This window comes from Ursus arctos, unplaced genomic scaffold (assembly GCF_023065955.2).
Source record: "Ursus arctos isolate Adak ecotype North America unplaced genomic scaffold, UrsArc2.0 scaffold_7, whole genome shotgun sequence".
NCBI lineage: Eukaryota > Metazoa > Chordata > Mammalia > Carnivora > Ursidae > Ursus > Ursus arctos.
This window is the reverse complement of record NW_026623089.1, coordinates 6869581-6886337: the sequence shown is the minus strand read 5'-3', so window position 1 is coordinate 6886337 and position 16757 is coordinate 6869581. Positions and strand designations below refer to the sequence as shown.

At 51.6% G+C, this 16757-nt stretch overlaps 1 protein-coding gene across 8 annotated transcripts in view; it reads right to left on the bottom strand.

Annotated features, from left to right (window-relative positions):
- CTBP2 (C-terminal binding protein 2) overlaps window positions 1-16757 on the bottom strand; it is a 158003-nt gene that overhangs the window by 49193 nt on the left and 92053 nt on the right. The window lies entirely within an intron of this gene.

Sequence of the window (16757 nt, the reverse complement as noted above, 5' to 3'; positions counted from 1 at the left end):
GAGGGCCGGAGCCTCAAGCGGGGCAGACTCCGGACCAACCGGGACCATCAGGGGAGTAGGTCCCAGGCCCACTGGCACTGAGACAGGCACCCAGCCCAGGGCTTCGGAACAAGCTCTCTCAAGGCCTTCTACCAGGCAGTTTACAAAACTCCCCCCCCCCCAGAGCCGCTGCTCCGCGCACTTGTTCCTGACCCCACTGTGAGAGAACGGGGCAGGAAGCCACGCGCCACCTGACCACCTAGGCAAAGCGTGTCCAGGGCCATCTTCCCGGGCCTCCGCGGCATCTGGAGGGAGCCACAGATGGCATCGTGACGGCAGGGTCCAGGCTGCTGGCCTTGATACTGGGGAGCAGCGACCGGGTCCATGCCCGTCCAAGCGCACCCACAGCGTTTCAGGCAGAAACGAGGCAGAAGAGGGGTGGCTCCCAATCGGGTAGAGGGCTGCGGGACGCTCCAGAGGGAAAGCCACGTGCCACCTGAGGAACGGGGAGCTGCTGCCCAGCTCGTTTGTGGAGGCAGCTGTTGTGTTCTGGAAGGCTCTGACCCTCACTTTCTGCTCATTCTACGTACCACTCGAGGCCACAAGTCACTGTCTGCCCCCCACAATGTCCGGGCTTTTGACTCATTGCTGTGGTATTATTTTAACAACACGCACACGCACGAAAAAGTTGTCCTTAGTTACCCAGCAAATGAGGGGGGACAGGAGACAAAAGTGAGGCTCCAGGGTTAATAAGGAGGATTATGATGTATGGTCATCAATTATGTAAAACGCTGGGAGTTACTTTATCAAAGGTCAGAACACAGGTCTGACTAGGAGAAGCCAGACTTCCTGGTAGTTAATGGCTAATTTCCCAGCAATGAGGCACACCCCAAAGATTTATGGCAGTAATTACACGATTTTTTTTTTAAGAGCTAAGGAAAAAGCACGATTTCCAATCACATAAATAATTAATGCAACATTCCAGAGATACGAAGCCCTTTCCAAACCTGGGGAGTTCCCCAAACCTGAACTGGCCACAGCAGACTGGGGACATGAAGGTCATCCGAAAGCAAGCAGGTCAACACTTGGGAGGTCCCTGGTGCAGATGTGATGGACACATTACAGAAAAACTCTGGTTTTGCTTTTGCTGGGCTTTAGTAAAGACGACACCACAAAGGACCGAAGGGGTTCCTAACTTGAGCAAACTGGAGAAAAGAGTCCCAGACAGAGGGGCCGCAAGGCCTCTCCCTTGCACGCGAGCGCTGGCGCTCATGAGACGGCCACGGGGCGGCCCTGGGCCCCAGAGCTCGGCCCGGCAATTTCCATCTGCTTGGGTCCCGCGTTCTGATCATTGAGCGGCAGCGTGGCCCCTCTCCTCCACGCTGGCGTGAAGTCAGAACCTCGTGTTAGCCGAGGGGTGAGAGAATTAATTAGTTAATATTTGTGAAGTGCCTCAGAGATGAAAAATGACAGCATTATCATCCTCGGCAAGCTGGCTTTCACACCCTCCTCCTCCAATTCCCCAAGTGAGGCTTAATCATTCTTTTTGCTTTCCTTTGAATTTTAATTTGTATAATTAGATGGCATCCTGAAAAATTGATAAGCAGAATCTCGATTATGCAATCAGAGGAACGATCAGGCATCGGCTTACACCAATAGTCTGCGTCCTATTATTTAAAGAAAATGAAGTAAAAGGGCAATGGACTCCCATGTCTGGGTATTTCTGGGGGCTGGGGGTGTGTGTGTGTGTGTAGCGGGGTGGGGGTCTCTAGCTGGCCCCTCCGTGCCTGGCCCCTCCGTGGGGCCCCCCTGGCTGTGGCACCCGCCCACACGGACAGTGAATTCGGGCTCACCAGGCCACCAGGCGGAGTCCGGTCAGGACCTCGTGGCAGCGACCGCTCACTCTCGGAGCCTCGTCCCCTTCTCCTCAGTATCTCTTCTGAAGCAAGAATGTATGAAATGTGACATTTTCCTCCTTGGCTCTCCCAGGGAGCAAGCTATTTATGAGGACTTAATTAGCATACCCCTCTTCTTGATGACAGGGACAGGCCCTCCTCAGAGCGGAGCCGCGAGCTTCGTTCTCGCGGGGATGGCCAGCACCCCGCGTCCTCCACGCCGGCCCCGGGCTCCCCGGGCAGGGCCCGCTCCAAAAGCCACCCTCTGCCTTTACCTCGTATCAGTCTCCACTCACAAATCTGGCCCTTTTCTGCCCCCAAATTGATTCCCACTATCATCAGTTGACACCATCTCATCCGTGTTTAACAAATCGAGGTACACATAGCAAAGGGGAGGGTCCCACTGTCCCTCTTTGGCGCAAACTGTACGACTTGGAACCACGGTCGTGGTGGTGTCGCAGACGGGAGCAGAGTTCTAGGACCTACTTGCGTAATGACCGAGGGGAAGCAGGCTCTTTGTTTGTAGAAAAAAGAAAAAAGGTGGGGGGTATTTTTTATGTTCCCTGCCCGTGGGAGCCGGCCGTGGACACCGCTCCCTCCGGCTGAGGCTGGGGGGTGACCTCGGTGGAACTCAAGAAGCGTCAGGACAGTCAGGTCTTCTTAGGAGGATCACCGATGCCAAGCCTCACGGAAAAAAGCCCACTGTCTTCTCGGAAAGGGAGATCCTAAAATTGCAGGGCAAACCCCTGAAGGGCCTACCCAGCCTTTTATTTGCTTGAGATGAGGGGTGATCCAGGGCTGAAAGGCTTGGGATCAGGGACTCTGGGTCATTTCAGAAGGAGAAAGACGCCTGCCTGCGAAAGATACTGAGATTCTCGTCACCACCAAAAAGCAGCTGCAACGGTGGGAGATGCATTCGCGTGGGTTTCCAAGAGACACTGGAGGTTTAAAAGCAGCAGCAAACAGGGAGAACACTACATTTTAGGACCCCTTGCTTGTATATCAAACACAAAACAAACACCCGAAAGTGGGTACAAGAGCAATGGCTCGTTCCCCTCGTTCAACGAGGTCTAAAATCTGGGTGGGCGGATTTTACTAACTATGACCATTAACAGCCCCCTGCTGGGACCAAGCCTCCACAACACACAGAAACCCCGAGTCCTTGCTCATTTACATTCATAAACTCACAAGTTTTAAAGATGCCCTCAGTTTCTTTATTCTAACACCTAGTCTTCATAAACATCAGGCCGATGATAAGAAGTTACACCAAGTAACTGATGTCTCTCCAAATGAAAATTCTTCTAAAACCATGGCGATCGCTTCAGTTCTTTTTAAGGAAATCTACTTAACCATTATGTTAATAAGGAGAGACCAAGGTGTACGATCTGCTGACGAACTGGTATGTCACAATCAAGCAAGTGCTGCCAAATCCTGAGGGAACCCTTCCCGTCCTCAATATGTCGCACTGTTATGCCCGCAAGGGGGCTAGAGCCACCGTCTGAGAGGTTGAGATGATCCGATGCAAGGAGGAAAGGCCCCCACGGCCCCCAGCAGTGTGGGTACAACAGCTCCCACCTTTCCGAGCTGGGATCCCTAAGGGGGTGATGGCACCACTACAAGGCTCTAGTGATGTCCACAGGCTTGTTCACCAACCTGTGAGGGACCCAGCAGGGCAGCAGGCCAGGCACCTGCTGGCCTGCGCAAGGACCCTGCGGGTGGTGTGGCATCCAGCATATGGGAAAGGCCAGCATATTTAACAAGGGCCTTGACAATGCTGGCCCACCGAGGCCAACTGCCCAGAAAAACACTGCCTCTTCACTGAGACCCAGTAGAGTCACTGGTCTTCAGGCTACCACAAAAGGACCCATTCCAGCACTTTCAGAAGCCAAACAGGAACAAGAGATTCCTTTCTTGGGGAGACAGCTGGGTAGAATCCTTAGAACAGGGGATCTGGGTTTTGTCTGGTAAACTCTTATCTGAAGAAATATTCTACAGGGGTCAGGGATCAACAGGAAACACACTGGCTTAGCCTTCGGTAAATGGTTGACACACTACAATTAACAAAATTATTAAAGCTGCATTTTAAGGAAGAAAAGGGAAGTTTCGGGGGAAGATCAATTGTGGGAAGTAAGCTTACTGAAGTCAATTTTGCAAATGTCTCAAAGCTACTACTATGGCTCTTTATTTCTTCAGTAGTTTCGGGGTATATTTAGGGTCTTCTTCTGAAAGGGGAAACCCCCGGTTCAGACATCAGGTAGCATATCATAAGGTGTAGAGGTGACACCCCACCCCACAGCCCCCACCCCAGGCCCCAGACACAGGTAAGCGGCAGGACCCGTCCAGAAGAAATAAAGCTTCACTCTGGTTCCTGGAGCCAGACCTGTACACCATTTGGTAAGGCTGCTCACCTTTCCCCAGGGAACTCTGGGCAGTCCAACCCAAGGGTGACAAGGTCACACCCTGGTCACATGTCCTCCATCAAGTCCATGGGCCCCACCCTCTGATCAGACAGTGCAAGGCCAGCCTCAAGTGCCATTAGCACAGGCCCACCCCACTTTTCCAGTACCCAGGGGCCAGGCGAGCTTCAGAAAGATGCATTTGGATCTTTAAGAAGCAAGAGAGTGCTGGGGCGCCTGGGTGGCTCAGCCGTTAGCCGTTAAGTGTCTGCCTTCGGCTCAGGTCATGATCCCAGGGTCCTGGGTTCGAGCCCTGCATTGGGCTCCCTGCTCAGCGGGAAGCCTGCTTCTCCCTCTCACACTCCCCTTGCTTGTGTTCCCTCTCTCACTGTCTCTGTCAAATAAATAAATAAATAAACCTAAAAAAGAAAAAAAAAAAAAAAGCAGCAGCAAGAGAGCACTTACACCCTGTTATGGTGGGCCCCCAGATCAATCATTAACATTTCTGCACCAGGACACAGGAGGAACACGGTTGCCCAACTGGATGAACATACAGGATACAAAATTACCCTCAACGATTCAGGCCAAGTCAAAAATCTGCTGCCAAATGGGTCACCAAAGAATTAAAGGTTCCAGAACTTTCTACAGTTTGGATGTGAGGCTAAGGAATTGTGGGCCTGAAATTTAAGGTTTTCCGTCTGGGCCCCCCAGCAAAATATTCTCTGGGGCTCTGAGGGAAGGAGAGAGATGAAGAGTGAAGGGCCTGTAAGGTCACAAACTAAGAAAGCAAGTCTTCTAGCACGAGGAAGTCCAGGGCCCGGGCGTGAGTCTGGTGAGGCTGGGGGCTGCCACCAGGAAGGAGCAAACGTCGAAGCCACACTTGTGCTGAGACCAGCTCCTCGGCCAACAGTGCCGAGCGAGTCCTTCTGCTTGGTTTACAATTGCTAGCACATGAAAATACCCTTTCCGGGCGTTAAATGCAAAACTCAAGAATTCTCAATATTTTCTCTTGCTAACAACGATCACCAAGAACGGAGGACTTGAACAGCACCAATTCGTGATTTTCCTAATTGGTTGTTTTGTGTCATAATGAAAATTAAGTGTTGGTTTTCCCATGCTGAAGGAAATGAGGCTCTCCCATGTTCAGAATTTTCACACATTTTTAAAGCACTTCTAAGTACGCTTCAAAAATTAATATATTCATTTTTATAATAAAATGGTCTTTGGAAACAAAAGCAAACAGAACAGAAAAGGTAAAGGCAAATAAACAAATTTTCATGTAAATTAAGAAATGCAAAACACCAGCTTTTATTCCCATGGTGTTCAGACTGAGGAACCATGGGAACACAGATGGATTTCTCCTTCCCCAGTCTTCTGACCCTTCCCTCCTTTGGCATGACAATTTTGATCTGGAGCTGAGAAGTTTGCCTGGTCAGGGTGAAGGAAGGAGCAGCCTCACGTCCATCGTGACCGGATAACTCCCCTTCTGTCACATACTGAATATAAGAAATTACTGTAGAATGTTTGCATCTGAGCAAATAAAAGTGAACACCATACAGAGGAAGCACCCAGAACGTCAGAAAGTTCTCACGAAAGGGCTGCGGAGGGGCCATGGGATGGTGAGGCTTCTGGGGTAGCCACTCCAGTGCCCCAAAAGTCACGTGAAGGTGACGTGTGCAGCCTGTGATAAGATGGTACGCCCGTGTGCATTTGCTGTGGTCCAGTGCAGAGCACAAGCACCGGTAACTAACGGCCACTAAGGGCCTGGACTTGGAGGCCAACCAAGGCAGGAGCCACCAGGGGACAGCTATCTGAGAGTGTAAGCTAACACTGTGCAAAACTTTAAAACAGCCTATGGAGGGGTGCCAGGCGGGCTTAGTTGGAGAAGAATGTGACTCTTGATCGTGGGGTTGGGAGTTCGAACCCTAGACTGGGTGTAGAGATTACCTGAAAATAAATAAACTTTATCTTTTTATTTTTTTTTAAGATTTTATTTATTTATTTGAGAGAGAGTGCACACTAGAGAGAAAGCAAGCATGAGTAGGGGGAGACGAAGCAGCAGGCTCCCCGCTGAGCAGGGAGCCCAATGCAGGGCTCGATCCCAGGACCGTGGGATCAGGACCTGAGCCAAAGGCAGGTGCTCAACCAACCGAGCCACCCAGGCGCCCCAATAAACAAACTTTTAAAATCGTCTATGGACTGGAGAGTGGAGTGGGGGAGGATTAGGTGGGCAGTAAAGATTTAATACTTTCAAGGCAGTTTGGATTATTTGCTTGTTCTGACATATATGAACTGCATTTGTATTTAAATGTCTAATAAGGACACTTTTATAGGAATTAGTTGGAAAATAAATTGCAAGATCTTGAATTTCAAAAAAATCTTAATGTGAGATGTTGAAGACCTCTGCCTCCTAATTTCTTGCCACTGGGAGGCCATGAATCTTTGGCCGCGCTCTTGGAGCATCTGCCTTCCTCAGGGGACACAACTGTTTTGCTGTCCCTCTGAAGATTTCAGCCTGCTTGTCCCGACACCACGCAGTGCGGAATCCATGTGTGAGGGGACGCTCTCTGCAGTCTTGGCTCATTTGCAAACCTAATGGGAAACCACCAGCGTGGGGCGGAACTTCTGGTCTAACCCTTCCCAGGAGCAGGCCTGGCGCCCAGCGATGGGGCCCTTTGGCCGGCAGAGGGCACTGCACGCCCGGCATGGCCTTCCCAGGCCCCAGAGCCCCGCTAAACTGGGACTCACCTTGTTCATTTCAATCCCAACTTGGACTCTACCAAGAACCAAGAACCTGGAGAAAATGAAAGCAGATACCTCCAGAAGGAAAGGTCTGAGCTGATTTCAGGATTCCACACTGCACCTTCCCTCCATCTCCGGATGCAAAAAGAACTGATACCTCCAATCACCCTTAAAACCACAGATGTTTTTAGATTTAGGATCATGACCAGCTGGGGGAAAGGGAACCCAGGCAGCCCCCCCCCCCCCCAATAATCTATGGCCTGGACTGGCAGCTGAGGTTTGCCCCTTCAGAGCCGAGTGAGCCAGTGAGGTGGGTCACGGAGCAGAGGCTCCCTGATCCAGGAAGGGCACGGCCACCCTGAAGGATGATTTTCCATTATGCCCATGCTTCTTGTTTAAAGAAGTGAGGAATGAGCCATAGTGATGAGCCATAGTGATGAAAAATGAAAACAACTTGGCAGGGATGTAGTTTCTAAGGAGAGGAAAGAAGAGGTGGAAACTGAGCAAAGGTGAATCAGGGTTTCCACCATGAGGCTTGGCACCACGTACACCTGGGTAATTGGTAATTGTGCGATTCTCCTTGACCCCCAGCATCAGTGTGCTGCGAAACACAGATGACCTCAGAATATACAACCTTTCGGAAGACACTGAGAGAGGGAGGTGAAAAAAGTGAATTTTTCCAACCACATTTGAGAATGAATTCTGACCAGGAGGCAGTGGCCTGGGGGCAGAGCCTTCTCCCTGGACCCCTTAAATGACCACAGCAGAGGGAGAGCTGACCTCCCCAGTTCTTCTCTGACCACCATGTTCTAAGAAGCCAACACATGGATGCAGGAAATCAGCCCCCTTCTCCACACCCGTGAGCACCCAATGGTTCAGGTTGGAGAGAGGGGGGCTGGTTTCATCCAGCGACGCTGAAGTAGGGGTGACACACATGCCTCACCCTATCTCCACAGCTCCGTAAGACCGGCATCCTCTCCCAGCACCATTTCAAAGCCAGCATTGCCATAGCAACAGGATGCCGCAGCACAGCGGACTCTTGGCCTGACTTGGCAGGCCAGGTCTTTGAAGAACCCCACACTGAGACACTGGGGTGTCCCACCTGACCCCCAACTCAGCCTTCTTCAGGGAGCATCCTAGGAGTCTCTCTGCTCTTTGCTCTCTGCATCTGACACAAGCCCTTCCGCATCACGTTCCAAAACACGCTGATTGGGAGCAGGGTCCTGTATTGCCCACTTTGGGGCAGACGACCCAGCATGGTGGGTGGGCCCCCTGATGGCCCAGGAGAAACAGAGAGGCTGCCAGGCACGGCCCACCGGGTCTGAGGCTGGCAGGAGAGGGGATTCGAGTTGGTCTGTTGGAGATAAAGTTATCAACCTGAACGATGGCTGGCTGGGTCCCTTTGTCCGCTTTCAAAAAGCTGGTGTCTGGAAAGGCAATCTCTAAGAAACAGCTTGATGTCTAAGAAACAGCTAGAAGAATTCCCTCCGAACCTGCCCACATGCCTGGAAGAGCAAGGGGATCCAGCCTCCCAAGTTTAGGGCCAGATGGGTTACAGTAGCCAGTCGAGGACCAAACCAGATACCCTCCAGAGCAATCCTGCAGCTCGGCCCGGCCCGGCGAGAAAGTGCCCAGTGCCACGGAAGGCCCCGTCACACAACTCAGCTTATGGCTGCTCACGGCGGAGGGGCCCACACCTCAGGGCCCCAGAAGCAGGCACGTCCTGGGACAGGAGTGTTCCTAGTGCCTGGGGGTGGCCTACCCTTTATTTTATTTTATTTTATTTTTTTTAAAGATTTTATTTATTTATTTGACAGAGATAGAGACAGCTAGCGAGAGAGGGAACACAAGCAGGGGGAGTACCCACCCTTTATTTTAAATGAGGTGTCGCTTACACAAAGGCAGAAATCAGGAAAGTCAACTCAGACCTCAGGAACAGAGTAACGAGTTCGTTTTCTGACGAGGGCTTTTCCACATTTGGATCTTTACACACACCCAAAGCCCATCGTCCCGTTTCTCTCCAAGAGAAGCTACGGGGTGTATGTGGAGGCATCCGCAGACTCCCACGGCACCCCGTCTCAGGCACCGGGGTTAAGGAAACCGACATCCCCAACTCCAGAAGGTCTTGTGACTGAAAAGCTATTCTTCCCAGACCTTATCTTTTCAACCTGAGTCACGAGAAGGAAAATCTTCATCTTAGATGTCACGATTTAACAAAATGAAATAAAACCGTTGGCCGCTATTCATTTTGTTTGACACGGTTTTAATATGGAGGATGGGGGGGGGGGTGGGCACTGGAAACCCAGGGGGGAGGGGGTGGGCTTTGCATCCATGACTGCAACCAAAGAAGGGCGCTGGCAGGCAGTCAGATGGCGGGAGAAGCGGTGACACTTCTATGTCACAGATTCCTCTTTGCTGATCAAATTCGAGAAGAGAGCCACTAAAGAGCTCCTTTTGTTTTTCTGTAGTAGGGTGTTCCTGGAGTATCTCCCCGGTATTACAGGGGGCCTCCAGTTCTGTTCTGTTCTGTTCTCCAAGTCTTTGGTGGGTAAACAATACAATTTTTACATTTATTGTAGCTCAGAATGTTCTGAACTATGGCTAAAATATCCCTTGGTGTAGAGGTTGCTTGAATAGAGTGAGGAGGTGGCAACGTTCCCTGTGAGAATGTTCCGGAGGTGTGAATCCTTGTCCTAATGAACTGGGTTCTTCACCGACAGGGCCAACACGGGAGGGTTCACGTGAATACAATCACCTGTTTAGATAATTACAGCTCAAGTGTGCTGATGCCCAAAGATCCTAATTTTACATGAAATCCTATTAAAGAACTCTTGACAAGGTGATCACCATTAAAAAATCTGTTTTGAGCTGATTTATGGGGGTGCTGTATACTTTGGAGCTCCAGCCAAAGACCAGAGGAAGAGAGGCTCGGAGAAGGTGGGATACCTGGATGTCACGTTTAAGTCCCCAGACAGACAAAATGTGCAAATGGCACAAGATGTCATTCTAGGGGAAGAAGCTTCCTCCATGCCCGTCCTTGTGGCCCAAACTGCGTATTTATGGTCCTATTGTCTGTATTGGAACACCCCAAAGGTTAACATTTTCAGCTAACTGCCAACAGTCACATCAAGTGTAAGTGCCTTGTTCTATGGATTGAATTATGCCCCCCTCCAACGACAAAAATGACATTCAAGCCAGAAGTCCCAGGACTTCGGAACGTGGCCTTATTTGGGGTTACAGTCTTTACAGAGGTAATCAAGTTAAACTAAGGTCAGTATGGTGGGCCCTAGTCCAAGAGGACTGGAGTGCTTCTAAGAAAGGGAAATTTGGACACAGGGACCGCATGTGTGGACACAGGGAGATGACCATCTATAAGCCAAGATGAGAGGCCTGGAAGAGGTCCTTCCTTCCCAGCCCGCAGAAGAAACCAACCCTGCTGACTTCCTGCTCTCAGACTTCTGCTCTCCAGAGCTGGGTGACAACGCACTTGTGTTGTCTAAGCCATCTGGTCGGTGGTACTCGGTTATGGTGGCCCTAGCACACTAATCCACGCCTATGGAGGAGGGCTGGGTACGGCTGCCCTAAGAAAGCCTCTAGGATCTTGCACCAGTGATAGTCAGGACCACCTTGGCGGGGGTCCCGGCTATGCAATTTGTCAAGAATCCTGGTTCGTTCACAACACCAATGCCAACTCAACCTGAGTCCAGTCCTGTGCCCGAAAACTCAACAAATGCAGACATGCCCAGGTGCGAGGCCCCAGCGGCCGCTATGCCGGGGAATCAGAATGGGCCAGGCTGGTGAAGGAAGGGTCTGCCAGCCCACCCCCCCAACTCCCGCAGCACACGAGCAGTCGTCTCCTCTGAAAGAGACCCGTGTTTTCAGGGAGACACAAGGAGAAAAATGCCCTAACCTTCCCTTTAAACTCTGTTCTGCTCCCCAAACCTGAGAATGCACTGCTTCGAACACATTACTGTCACTGATACAGTTCAACAGAAGAGATAAAAAGAAAAAAAACAACGATACCCTTGTACTGCTTTGGCACCCGATTTGCGTTACCCACAGGACAGGGAATGCTCACAGAAAGCCACCAGAGCGCTCAGTCCTCAGCTGCCCAGGCTGACATGAAGTCTGTGATCTACTTGCTTCTGTGAACCCCGGGTACACGACACTCTCCTCGCATCCGCAGTGCCCACAGCCTGGAGAACAGAAAGCCGGCGGAGACGTTCCCTTACCCAGACGCTTAAAGTACGTTTCCCGACTCTGTTCGGCACGCACACAGAGTTAACGGGGGCACCCCAGGGTCTCCACTCGGACTCATGCTCACCCATAAATCTGGGGATATTAAAAAGATCTATCGGGGGCCGGGCCCCACATTAAGAATGCAGCCTTCCAGGCCACCCTCGGCATGGCAATTCACTGGATCAACAGGCCCTCTTGCTTTCCTATTCTCAGAAGTGGTTCTTGAACTGCAGCTCCTATTAAAGTTGAGCTCCCCTAATCAGAGGAAAAAGAATGCAGGTAACATGAAAGGCTGTCTGTAGAGTTTCAGAGCATACGCACAGCTCATTCCTGCAACGTGAACGACAGATGGGAGCTCTGAGATATCAGCAAGCCCCACCCAGAGCCCAAAGGGCAGAAAAGGCACGGAGTGGAGCCGTGGTGCATACACACACATACACACACACACGCTTGCGTGGGCCCTGACGTTTTCTTGGAACCATGGCATTTCTGGAACATTCTGAGGCTTGAGAAGTTACCAAATCCAAACTGCTGCCTGCACGGATGAAGAGCATGAGACTCAGTGACTCTGGGTCACTCCCAGCCCCTGTTTCTGCTCATCCCCTGGGGTCCCCATGACACTTCCCACCCAACAACTGTGCAGGTGCAAAAATCTGGAAGCCCAGGAGCCAGCTTGGGCCACACAAGCCAGGCTGAAAATGCATGTGACAGTTACATCTCATTTAACTATACCCACAGGCCCTAAACCACAACTAACAACCCCCCACCCACCCGGCCAAGGTGGAGTTCTCCAGACCCAAGAGGGAATGCCCACATAAGTAGGCCAAGAAGTGAGCAAAACAAAGACAGTCTGGTTTGTAAACTCATTAGGAAAACAAAGTCCTGGTACCAGCACACCCAGCCTTCGGAGCGCGGAGCTCCCACAGCACAGTCTTGAATGGCTGGGGGGTTTGTTACTTTAGTACCCGCGAACGCTCACAGAGCCCTTAATGTGTGACAGCCACTGTTCTAGGTGCTTTCGGGCGTAGAGTCGCCCAACGCACATGTAAGCAGCCCGCCAGCAAGTTCCACTCTGCTTGAATTCAAAAAGTAATTTTATAGCCCGTGCCACAAACACACCCAGTACCACCTCAGTTGCCTAACTTGCTCTGGGTGACTTTGGCCAAGTCCCCAACATCCCAGGTGATCACAGAACAGAGGTGTACCCCCAGCCCAGATGCTCTCAGAACAGTGAGACCACAGGAAGCCCAGACCAGGGCCCAAGGGTCAGGGACTATGGCTCAAGACTCACTCTCCAGTAACTTGCTAGTCTCTCTCCCTCTCTCTTTTTAAGATTTATTTATTTTAGAGAGCGCGCAAGCGAGGGGAGGGGAAGAGGGAGAGAGAATCTCAAGCAGGCTCTCCCACTGAGCATGAAGCCCAATGCAAGGCTTGATCTGAGGACCCCGCCATCACAACCTGAGCTAAAATCAAGAGTTGGACCCTTAACAGACTGAGCCACCCAGGTGCCCCAGGAACTTGCCAGCCTCCTAGTCATGCTTGCTGTGTGAGTTTCAGGTAAAGGCTGAAATACCAACACTGTCTTCCAGCCTCCAGAACAGATACCGTGTCTGCTCGAGTGGTGGTCTGCTCCCTTGGACTAGGGATGTCAGCCACAGACACTTTCATGGGTTTAGGACCTCTGACATGATCCCTCCCAACCCCTGCCATGGACAGTGACTTGTCCAGGTCACACAGGCTGCCATGATGTCACCTACTAGGGACCCACCTCCCGGTCACAACCGTGGCTCTCAGCATTTGATGAGCTCCAGTCATGGCACACATGCACGTGCAATACCTAGAGGTTCTGGAAGGTTCTCGCTCACAGGGACATGGTGGGTCGTTTGGTGCATTCCTGGATTGTGAGTCTCCATTGGACCGTTCTCCAAGCCACGGCTTCCTTCAGTTCCCGGGGCACCGGGTGCTTCCGGCTGCATATCTGCCCAGCACTGCGGGACCTGGGTGGGCTCAGCTCCCTGGGCCAGGTCCAAGAGGCAGAACAGAAAGTGGCAGAAAGAGCAGGCGGGGTGATCTTATTTTCAGAGCGGAACTCAGGATGGGGTGAGCAGAATTTGAGAAACAGAACTTGGGAAAATAGCTTCACTAAAATGCGATGAGGTCAGCGAGTAGAGAGCGCCCTAATGACACTTATAAGAAAAAACATCTGTCGGTGTCGAAAGGTCGGCAGGAAGTGAGTGGGATTTACGCGGGCCTGATTGGCCAGACCAGTGCTCCTAGAAAGAGAGACACACATGGCTCGACTTAGCCCAGAGAAACAACAAAAAACCCCTTTCAATTGTCCTCTGACCAGCCCCCACCGCCCTCTAAACAAGAGGCCAAACTCCGAGCTATGAAATCCGTCTAGGACCCGGGCTGGCAATTAGCTCTTTGTTCATTCACTGATCAGCCACCGAGGCTAAAATATTCCTGAATGAGCAGCCTTGGGCAGAATGATGTTCTTGTGTGTCCGTGTCGCCTCTCCCAACCACAAAATCTCCAGTTTTACTTTTTGGTTGAAAAACAACGCGGGTCCCTTGAATAGCTAACGTTTCAATAAATCCATCATTACAAAAACCAAAACAAGAGGTTTCTTTGGAAAAACAGGAAGTCCCGGTCCAGAACACGGCTTAAAATAGAGCCAAGTTCATTTGTTGACAAAACCTCCAGCCTCCTAAGCCTGCTGGCCTGATTTGTCCATGATCCAACTTACCTTTTAATCCCTCTTCGAGGAGCCCATCCTGTCCCTCAGGCGACAGGCTGGCCTGGTCTTTGTTATTGCCCTGACACAGGTCACAGAGCTGGAGCCCAGCCTGGCCGCCCGCTTCCTGTCCACAAGCCCCGAGGACAGGCTCAGGAGAAGCCAGCTCGGCCACCGCAGGAGTCAGGCCTGCTGCTTTTCATAAACTGGGGGCCCGTTTCAGGCTTCTCTTTGGAATCCCGTACAACGTGGAGGCCTTCTCGAATGCGTGTTGCTTGTTCCTTACGGACAGAGCTTTACAGACATCGTGCCTGTTGAGCCAAACGAAACTCTGGGCTATTACCTGAACTTAACCCCTGGGCAGCAGGAGGCAGGGTGGCTGGCTTCATCCTCACCGGAAAGAATGAGCCTCTTTCTCAACACCAGGAGGGAAGGAGGCCAGGAATTTACCGTTTCCATTCTTCCCAGAGGTATCCAACTTTCGAGAATTACAGGCGCAAAGAAACTCCCAAAGACATGATACAGAAAGTTCTTCCCTGGGCAGATAAGGCTACCCGCGCACTTGAAACTGCATTTGTACACACAACACGTGTCCACAAGGCGCCTCCGGTACACACCACCCCGTTCGCCCGTCCCTGCCCCCGAAGGCCAGCCCCACCCTCTCCCCACTAATTTCTGCTTTCCTTACAAACCACCGAGCACGAGGATGGACATGTTAGCACAGCGTGAGCGTGTAGCCTAATTACCCCCTTGTTAAAACGTGAAACCACACAATGTGTACAGGAAGATCGGACAATCTAGTCATACCACTGCTTACAGACACCGTGGTCACCAAACTCCACTTCCCCAGGTCTGGCGGTCTTCTAGGACCCTTACAATGTTTCTTCACCACCAGGGAGGACAGAAGGAGGTTCATGTGGTCTGGCTGCTCAGTCAGTGGTGTGTGCGACTCCTGATCGCAGGGTTGTGAGTTAGAGCCCCACACTGGGGTATAGAGAGAGATATCACACACACACAACTGTGTGCCACATTAAGTAACTTCTCTATGCAGTTGCTGACCCGAAGGGGAATTAAAAAATAAAAAGTCCAGGCCTAAGTAGAAATGCTAAAGTTGTTTCAGGATCCTGCTGGGTTTTGGTTTGTTAAGAAGAAAATCAGCCGTTGTTACGTGCAGAGTAAGGGGCGTGCATTCTCACTGAAGAAGTGAGAATTTAAACTTCAGTTTCAGCTTTGTGGACAACTGTAGTAAAAAATGAGAAGAAATATAATACGTAACTTCAAAAGATAATAGGATTTGGGGCGCCTGGGTGGCTCAGTTAAGCGTCCGACTGTTGATTTCAGCTCAGGTCATGACCTCAGGGTCGTGGGATCGGGCTCTGCACTGTCTGCTTGGGGTACTCTCTCCGTGCTCCCGCTGCCCCTCCCTCTGCTCATGCTCTCTCAAAATAAATAAAATCTTTAAAAAACAGACAAGCAAAAAAACCCAACAGGATTTAGATGAAATTTTGTTTGCACCGAATACTTGCCACCTCTGACCCACCCTGCTTATGCAGCCATTCTGGACTGCAAGCCTTCCAGGTGACTGTCCACGAGCGTATTTTCCATCATTTCTACCGCGGCCCTCAGGAGCAAGGTTCCGAGGGCACCAGCGCTGGAGTGAGCCCTGCCTACCATCCGCAGGGACTGCCAGGGGTCAGAGAAGGTGGTGTCGGCCTCTGTCTGGGCTCATCGGGAGCCCGTGTGGGTCTGGCTTTGCTGCAGGTGAAACGGGGTTTGGGACAGACAGGGGCTTACCCAGGCCCTCACGGGTGAACTCCCGGGCTGGCACCCCCGTGATTGTGCTCTGCTGCCCCAGCCCTGCGTGCCTGGTCAGGAGGCCAAAGGCACAGAGGTCTCGTCCACACAATCCTCGAGCCGTGGTGTGCTGGCCGCTGCAAACCACTTTTCCAAGTCATCCTTCTGCGGAGGGAGCGATCTGGAGGGTCTGAGCATATGTGGCAGCACGCGGCCACTTATTTTTAAGGCATCGTGTGCTATGTTTATACTCCCCCGAAACACTGCCAAGGGAGTCCACGAAGAAAAACAAGTCCGCGGCAGCCGCTCCCGCTACGCGGACCTCCCGCTTGTACGAAACGGACTGTCCCCGCACACTGTTTGCTACCTGGACTCCGAGGCAGAGGTTGTAAACTAAGTCACCGGAAATGATTCGAGTACTTGGTTTTAAAAAAAAGGTCGCGAGTGGCTTTTAACTGGAGATGCCATTTCCTTACTCCCCACCCAGCCGTGTGCGTGCGTGTGCCTGTGTGTGTATCACAGCTCACGGGCAACCCTGTTCTTAGCAAGCAACCACCTCGAAACTCTGCTGGGGAAGAACTGGCCATGCTTACGCCCTGGAAGGGAAAGATCTGGAGCTGATCCTGGCCTGTGATTATGTGCAGGGCAGTCATGCAGAAGGAGGATTGAGCGTATCCTGTGTGGGCAGAACCATGACTGAGGAGGGCAGGAAGCCAAAAGGAGATTGCGGATGGATAAAGAAGTTTCTCACAGTCAAGAAAAGCCTGACCCCCGGTGTGAACCAGGCCCCCTGGAGAGGAGCTCCCAACCCCAACCTAGGACTTGGGAGTGTCGTCCTGGCCTACGGCCCCGTCAGAAGACTCTCTCACAGGCAGGGGTGCCAAGGTGAAAGGGGTGGGGAAGGACGTGCAGTCGCCCATCTATAGATGCTTTTTCCCATTCTAGAATCTTCCAGCCTGTCCAGGGGGTGTGTCC